At 33.0% G+C, this 9,089-nt stretch overlaps 1 non-coding gene across 1 annotated transcript; it reads right to left on the bottom strand.

Moving 5' to 3' along the window:
* Window positions 1-1,740: 1,740 nt before the first annotated feature.
* Window positions 1,741-1,847, bottom strand: LOC139865396 (small nucleolar RNA R71). The gene has a single exon (XR_011764919.1). It is a non-coding gene; the product is annotated as a small nucleolar RNA R71 (small nucleolar RNA).
* Between the last annotated feature and the right edge of the window lie 7,242 nt (window positions 1,848-9,089).

The following is a 9,089-nucleotide window of genomic DNA, read 5'->3' as shown; positions in this document are numbered from 1 at the left end:
ACGGGGTAATTATTATTATTATTAACTTTAAACCTAATTAGGTTATTTATATTATATTAATTAGTTTAGTTATTTTATTATTTGTATTATTTAGTTAAATTAGTTTAAATAAAATATAAAACTTAATAGTTTTATAAAATAAATAATATAAAAATAATATTTTTATACAAATTGTAATTTATACAACTTTTAGTATATTTTTATATTTTGTCCCTTTTTATTTGTTTTTAGCGTAACTTTTGTATTTTCTGTTCGTATTTAGTTTTAAGATATAATTTTTTGCCATAGTTATTATTTATAGATTTTTAGGCCTTGCCGTAAAATCCCTTAAGTGCTTTTTCTTTAGACTAAGATTTAGGTGCTTTAGAATTTTGCGACGCCTTTTTAAGTTTTAGTTTCTTTTTAAGTTATTGCCATTTGGGATATAGTTAAAGCTTTAATATTTTTAGACGCAACTTTTAATTTTTAGTTTTTAGTTCCTTTTTAAGTTTCAACGCGCTAGTTTCTTATTTTTATTTTTCGACGCCTTTTACCTATGTATCAATTATCACTCCAATTAGTAATCTCAATTTGCGATTATAATTTTAAGTTAGTGATAGTAATAAGGTTGGGTTAGTCGAGTGTTTTTAAGTTCTATAAGTCATTTTTTTTATTATTTCTTATTTTTCGACGCCTTTTATTTTTCAACCCTTTTCTTTTTCGACGCGCTCTTTTTCTTTCTTATTTCTCGCTATTCTAGTTTTTACGACTTAGTATTTTCTCTACTTCTTATCTAAATTTCTTAAAATTACGAAAAATTGTTTTAAGTGGTTAAATTGATAGACATCAAAATTTTCTGGTTCATAGTAATAGTTGGATTTGTACGTGGACCGGGTTATTGGAGCCAAACAGTCCTCAATTATATTGAGACCAAACGAATCCTGCCCCTCTGCTGCATCTTTTGGCTATTCGAAACGTGGGCAAAATCAGAAAAGTCTATTAATTGGATAACTTATATAATTTTTCTTTCCTTTTAAAAACTAATAGGATATTCAGTGAATGCAACGAGCAAGACGTTCACCACCTTTTGTACGTTCACCACCTGTAACTCGATCAAGACATCTAGCTAATATTACCGCCGTTGATTTTTCTTTAGAATCGTCATCCAGTCGACCAAGTACTCCAATTCAAATTTCTGATAATCCATTTTTTGAATCCGATCTCACAATTGAGAATCCGGAGAATATTCAGGGACGATTCGTAGATCCTGAACCATTAATTTTTCCTCTGGAACCACCAATCATTCAAACAGAGATTGTTGAGGAACGAACCATTAAATCAGAATCCTCTAGTGATTCCGATTCAACAAATTCAATTATGGAGAATCTGGAACCTTTAAGTATGGAAGACCGAATGAGAGCTAAATGCACTGGCCAAGGTCACGCAATTACTCATCCTGACATTAATGCGCCAGATTATGAAATCAAAGGACAAATTTTACACATGGTGACTAATCAATGCCAATTTAGTGGTGCGCCAAAGGAAGATCCAAATGAACATCTTCGTACCTTTAATAGGATCTGCACACTATTTAAAATAAGAGAAGTGGAGAATGAACAGATATATCTCATGTTATTTCCCTGGACTTTAAAGGGAGAAGCCAAAGATTGGTTGGAATCGTTACCTGAAGGGGCGATTGATACATGGGATGTTTTAGTTGAAAAATTTCTTAAACAATTCTTTCCTGCATCTAAAGCCGTAAGACTTCAAGGAGAAATTGTTACGTTCACACAGAAACCGAATGAAACTCTATATGAGGCATGGAATAGATTTGGAAAGTTATTAAGAGGATGTCCGCAACATGGTTTAGACACATGTCAAATAGTACAAATATTCTACTAAGGATGCGACATCACTACAAGGAAAGACATCGATATAGCAGCTGGTGGTTCTATTATGAAGAAAACCAAAACTGATGCTTATAAAATTATTGATAACACTGCTTCCCATTCACATGAGTGGCACCAAGAAAAAAATATCGTTAGATCATCTAAAGCAGCTAGAGCCGATTCTAGCCATGACTTAGATTCCATTTCCGCAAAGATAGATGCTGTCGAGAGACGAATGGAAAAGATGACTAAAGATATCCACTCAATACGAATTAGTTGTGAGCAGTGTGGAGGACCACATTTGATAAAAGATTGTCTCAGTATTGAATTAACAATGGAACAAAGAGAGAATATTTCATACATAAACCAAAGGCCTGGAAATAATTATCAGAATAATTATCAACCGCCAAGACCGATCTACAATCAAAACCAGAATTATAATCGAAATATTCCATACAACAACCAACAAGGTCCTAGTAATCAACAAGTATCCAATAATACTTACAATCAGCAAAGACCTAATTTTCAAAACAAACCACCACAAACCGATGATAAAAAGCCGAATTTAGAAGATATGATGACGAAGCTAGTTGAAACTCAAACGCAGTTTTTCACATCTCAGAAACAAACTAATGAACAAAATGCTCAAGCATTTAGAAATCAACAAGCTTCTATTCAAAACTTGGAACAAGAAGTAAGTAACCTAGCAAGGTTAATAGGTGAAAGAAAATCGGGAAGTCTACCTAGTGATACAAATGCAAACCCCCGGAATGAAACAGCTAAAGCCATTACCACAAGAAGTGGTACAACACTTAAACCACCTGAAATACCTGTAACTTCTGATGAAGCTATTCCTACTCCACAAGAACCACAACCTGATCAAGATAAGGAAAAAGAACCGGTAGTTGAAAAGGTTAATGAAGATAACATAGTTAAGGCTAAACCTTATGTTAAACCATACCAACCACCACTTCCTTACCCGAGTAAAATGAAAAAAGAGAAACTTGAAGGCGAGCAATCCAAATTCTTGGATATGTTTAAACAGATAAATGTAAATCTTCCTTTCATTGATGTGATTTCAGGAATGCCTAGATATGCTAAATTTCTGAAAGATCTAATCTCGAATAGAAAGAAAATGGAAGAACTCTCGGCTGTTACTATGAATGCTAATTGTTCAGCAGTGTTGTTGAATAAGATACCAGAAAAACTATCTGATCCAGGAAGTTTCACAATTCCATGTTTTCTGGGTAGTCTTAGTTCAATAGAAGCATTGGCAGACTTAGGTGCTAGTATAAATTTAATGCCGTATTCACTATACGCTAAACTAGACCTTGGAGAATTGAAACCAACAAGAATAAGCATACAACTAGCCGATCGATCAATAAAATATCCTAGAGGGATAATGGAGAACATGCTAGTTAAAGTTGGTACTTTAGTATTTCCAGTAGATTTTGTTGTTCTGGACATGGAAGAAGATTCTCAAGTTCCTCTCATATTAGGAAGACCATTCTTAAACACGGCTAAAGCAATGATAGACGTGTTTGGTAAAAAACTGACCCTAAGTATAGAGGACGAGAGTGTTACCTTTTCAGTTGATAGAGCAATGCAACAACCGCAATCTGCAGATGATACATATTATTATATTCAAACTATAGATTCACATGCAGAATTGTTAAAAGAATTTCCAGAATTACAAGGAACAGGAGAATGTTCTTTAGGAGAAGGTAATGAACCAATTGATGAAACTGAAATGTTAGCTACACTAATAGCTAATGGATATGAACCAACAACACAAGAAATTCAAATGCTAAAAGAAGAAGACAGATATCCATATAAATCATCGATAGAAGAACCTCCGACATTAGAGTTAAAGCCACTTCCAAACCATTTGGAATACGCTTATTTACATGGTGAATCTGAATTACCTGTAATAATATCGTCTTCTCTTACTAAAAATGAGAAATCACAACTCATTTCTGTGTTGAAAGCTCATAAACCAGCTATTGCATGGAAGATTCATGATAGTAAAGGAATAAGTCCTTCGTATTGTACACATAAAATCCTTATGGAAGAAGGTCATAAAACATATGTGCAACGCCAACGAAGACTAAATCCTAATATGCAAGATGTTGTTAAAAAAGAAATTATTAAACTGCTAGATGCAGGATTAATTTATCCAATTTCTGATAGTCCATGGATAAGCCCAGTTCAATGCGTGCCTAAGAAGGGTGGCATAACTGTCATTACAAATGAGAAAAATGAACTTATTCCTACTAGGACTGTAACAGGATGGCATGTATGTATTGATTATAGAAAATTAAATGACGCCACCAGAAAAGATCACTTTCCCTTACCTTTTATTGATCAAATGTTGGAAAGATTAGCCGGAAATAGTTACTATTGTTTTCTTGATGGTTTTTCCGGATATTTTCAAATTACAATAGCACCCGAAGATCAAGAGAAAACCACGTTCACGTGCCCTTATGGTACTTTTGCTTAGAAACACATGCCATTTGGACTTTGCAACGCCCCTGCAACCTTTCAAAGGTGCATGATGGCGATTTTTCACGACATGATAGAAGAATGCATGGAAGTTTTCATGGATGACTTTTCAATTTTCGATGATACATTTGAATCATGTCTAGTTAATCTGGAACGAATGCTTATTAGATGCGAACAATCTAATCTAGTACTTAATTGGGAGAAATGCCATTTCATGGTTAAAGAAGGCATCGTTCTTGGTCCTAAAATTTCAAAGGAAGGAATTGAAGTGGATAGAGCTAAAGTAGATGTAATTGCTAAACTTCCACATCCCACCAATGTTAGAGGAGTTAGGAGTTTTCTAGGGCATGCCGGTTTTTACCGACGTTTCATAAAAGATTTTTCTAAAATTGCCGCTCCTATGAATAAACTCCTAGAAAAGGATGCTCCATTCATCTTTTCAGATGAATGCATCAAATCTTTTAATATTCTTAAAGAGAAACTCACTAATGCGCCGATCATGATAACACCAAATTGGAATCTACCGTTTGAACTAATGTGCGATGCAAGTGATTTTGCAATGGGAGCCGTTTTAGGACAAAGGATTGAAAAATGATTTCAACCTATATATTATGCTAGTAAGACGTTACAAGGAGCACAAACGAATTACACAACTACTGAAAAAGAACTCCTTGCTATTGTCTTTGCTTTTGACAAATTTCGATCGTATCTCGTTCTAGCAAAAACGGTGGTTTATACCGACCATTCTGCTCTCAGATACCTATTTTCAAAACAAGATGCCAAACCAAGATTAATCCGTTGGATCTTACTCTTACAAGAGTTCGATATTGAAATCCGAGATAAAAGAGGAGCAGAAAATCTCGCCGCTGATCATCTTTCTCGTCTTGAAAATCCCGAATTAGAAGTTCTAAATGAATCGGCCATACAAGACAACTTTCCTGATGAATATCTATTGAAGATTGATTATAATGAAATACCATGGTTTGCAGACTATGCAAACTACTTAGTATGTGGATTCCTTGAAAATGGATTATCGTACCAAAAATGAAAGAAATTCTTCAGTGATATAAAACACTATTTTTGGGAAGATCCACATCTGTTTAAAAGTTGTCCCGATGGAATAATACGTCGATGTGTATTCGGAGATGAAGCTAGTAAAATCTTAAACCATTGTCACATAGGACCAACAGGAGGGCACTATGGGCCTCAACTAACAGCAAGAAAAGTTTATGATGCTGGATTCTTTTGGCCTACAATTTACAAAGACGCACACCTTCTTTGCAAATCCTGTGATGCTTGTCAAAGGGCCTGAAAAATAAGTCAACGTGATGAAATGCCACAAAATGTCATTCAAGTATGTGAAGTATTTGACATTTGGGGTAATAAATTTATGGGTCCATTTCCAAAATCTCATAATAATCTATATATTCTCGTAGCCATTGATTATGTATCTAAATGGGCGGAAGCACAAGCTCTCCCAACTAACGATGCACGAGTTGTAGTCAACTTTTTAAAACGTCTTTTTGCAAGGTTTGGAATACCGAAAGCTTTAATAAGTGATCGGGGAACTCATTTCTGTAATAATCAACTTGAGAAAGTTCTTAAAAGATATGGAGTAACTCATAAAATCTCCACCGCATATCATCCACAAACTAGTGGACAAGTTGAAAATACCAACCGAGCTTTAAAACGTATTCTAGAAAAAACCGTTGGATCAAATCCGAAGGAATGGTCCATTAAATTGGAGGATGCACTCTGGGATTTTAGAACAGCCTACAAAACTCCAATTGGAACCACACCTTTTAAACTCGTTTACGGAAAAGCATGTCATCTTCCAGTAGAAATTGAACACAAAGCATTTTGGGCTTTGAAGACATGTAATCTTGATTTACATAAAGCTGGACGTCTACGGTTAAGTCAACTAAACGAATTAGAAGAATTAAGACATGAAGCATACGAAAATTCATTAATCTATAAAGAAAGAACGAAGAAATGGCATGATAAAAGAATCAGAAGTTCAAAAGAATTTAAAGAAGGAGACAGAGTTCTTATTTTCAATTCACGATTCAAGCTATTTCCTGGAAAATTGAAATCAAGATGGTCTGGACCATTCATAGTCAAAAGAGTTTTCCCATACGGAACGATAGAATTAATAAATTCAAATGGAATTGAATTTAAAGTTAATGGTCACAGAGTTAAACACTACATAGATAGTCCAATGGAAGTCGACAACAAAGTTAATCACAATTTCGATACCACAGCTAACTAAGTGTGGGGAGAATCAAGTCTTTAAAGGATAATATGTATTTCTGTTAGAGTTAGATTGTCTGTTTTCATGTAGTTCTCGAAAATGGAACCCGAATGGTCTTTCCCTAGCAGACCCTAAAGAACTAGTCTTCTCCCCCCATTCTGAATTTTTATTTTTTTTAGGTTTTTACGAAATGAGGACTTCCTGTGAACTAAACCATGGTCTAATGCTACAAGCTTTGATTAATGAACGTAATAATGACGTCCTTCCAAGTGAAATAGAATCATTAATCAGGGAAAAATTGGACGGAGTAAGAAAAGAATCCAGATGCGAAGATAATAAGTTACAATTTGGTAAAGGAAAATCAAAATCTGCAGCAAAAAGAAGAGCACGACACCTTGAAAGATGTCACAAATGCGGAAAATGGTCACATGGAGGTAAATGTTCAAATAATCAAACCTATTCAAACACCGAATTTGTTACTTTATGCAGAGACGGACCGTTCATATGTTTAGAAGAAAAAACACTGAATGCTCGAGGTTACGCCTATGTAGCCATGGAAAATCAATTAAACCGACTATCTTATGAATGGGATAGATCATATCACTAAGAATACTATCTCACAGGTAAGTCTGTACAGTTTTTATTTTTATTTTTATTTTTAACCTTTTGATAATAAACGCTAATTTGTTCGCTATAAAGTATTAAATTGGTATTGAATAAAATTAGGTTTGGCGACCGAAATTATTGATATCATACAAAAATTTATTACATCACTGCGAAATTTAACGTTTATTCTTAAGGTATAAATATCTTTAATCAATCAACCCAAAATATTTCAAAAATTCGTCATGAGTTAAATTAGGTCATGGAATCGAAATTACTTTACCGAAAAGAGGGGCGCATATTTTTGATAATATTTGATTGATTAAAGTAAGATAAAAGCCAAAAAGATTTTTTTTTACCATGTTTTTAAAATTACTATATAAATCTTAAATTAATATTGTGAACTCTGTAAAATCAATATATTTAAGTTTATCAATATTTGAAAAATTAATATTTTTAATATAAGTTTGTATGTATAAAAACAAAAATATGATATAAGTTTGGTGTGTATTTTTAATATTATGCATTTTTAATTAAGTTTGGTGTAAATTTTTAATTTTATGCATTTTTAAATTTAAGTTGTGTGAATTAAAAAAAAAAATTTACTTTATGTCGCTAATTTAAAAATATGATTTGTAAAATTCGTTGTGAGTTGAAGACTAGGTCGTTGAACCGAAATTGCTTTACCCGAGGGAGGGACGAGAACTTTTATTATCATTATTTTTAATCTTATTGAATTAAAGTATGTCAAAAACATTAAAAAACCCAAAAATCTTACCTTTTAAAAACAATCGCTACAAAAAGACAAATTTTAAAATTTTGTCGAAGGACGGACTAGGACATCGATCCGAAACGACCTCGTCCTAAAACAAAGGAAAACAAAATTTTAAATTTATTTTATATTTGTTTTATAAGTTAAGGTTTATTTAAAAAAAAAAAAAAAAAAAAAAAGCACCGCGACTCGCGGAGTTTGTAAGGTCCAAATGTAGCAACTCACGGAGGGTCCAAAACACAGAAAAAAATAAAAACGAAAAACAGATCAGTATCTTTCCCCATCCACAAAAACTGCGAACAAAACACCCGAAAAACACACACTAAAACCTCCGAAATTCACAATTTTTCACCGTTTTTCATCAAATCTTTTACTAAAATCATGTTAAGAAGGATGCTATCAAGGAATTACTCAAGAAAAACGGTAAATTTCTACACCTAAACACCATTTAATCCGAAAATTAGTGTTCTTGAGCAATTTTTTTACCCAATTCAATTTTGATGCTTTTTAGTGTAATTATGCTTAAATTGCTTATGTATTATGATTGTATAACCTAGATTGATGCTATTTAACATAATTAGAAGCCTTAAACTTCAAATTTTGAGTAATCTGGGGTTTGTGTTCTTGAGCAAATTTGGGGCTTTTTGATATAAACAGGTTATGGCCGATTTTTGTCATGAATTGTTGCTAAATTAAGTAGTGTAACATGTTTAGGTAGTTAAATGATCCAAACTTTGAGCCTAAACATGATTTCGAGAATTAAAGTGGACTTTTTCAAGTCTAAAATTCATGAACTTGATTTTTGAGAGATAATGCCATTTGAAACTTGTTTAATTGCTAGTAATGATTATTTTGACATGTTATTTGAGTTGAATACTTATGAACTTGGCAAACATTTTCGTATATGCTTATTTAAAAAGGTGTAGATTTGATAAAAATATGAAAATGAGCTTAAGTTTGATATAAATTGGACATGTCATTATAATTATTTTGATTGATGATTTTGCTGACACTAATGCATATTTGAATGCACAAAAATTGTGTTTGATGTGTTTTGCAGACTGAAAGGGGTGAATCTTCATCCCAAGCTCGC

This window comes from Rutidosis leptorrhynchoides, chromosome 8 (assembly GCF_046630445.1).
Source record: "Rutidosis leptorrhynchoides isolate AG116_Rl617_1_P2 chromosome 8, CSIRO_AGI_Rlap_v1, whole genome shotgun sequence".
Lineage (NCBI taxonomy): Eukaryota > Viridiplantae > Streptophyta > Magnoliopsida > Asterales > Asteraceae > Rutidosis > Rutidosis leptorrhynchoides.
The sequence above is the reverse complement of the archived record's forward strand: the minus strand, read 5'-3'. Positions and strand labels throughout refer to the sequence as shown.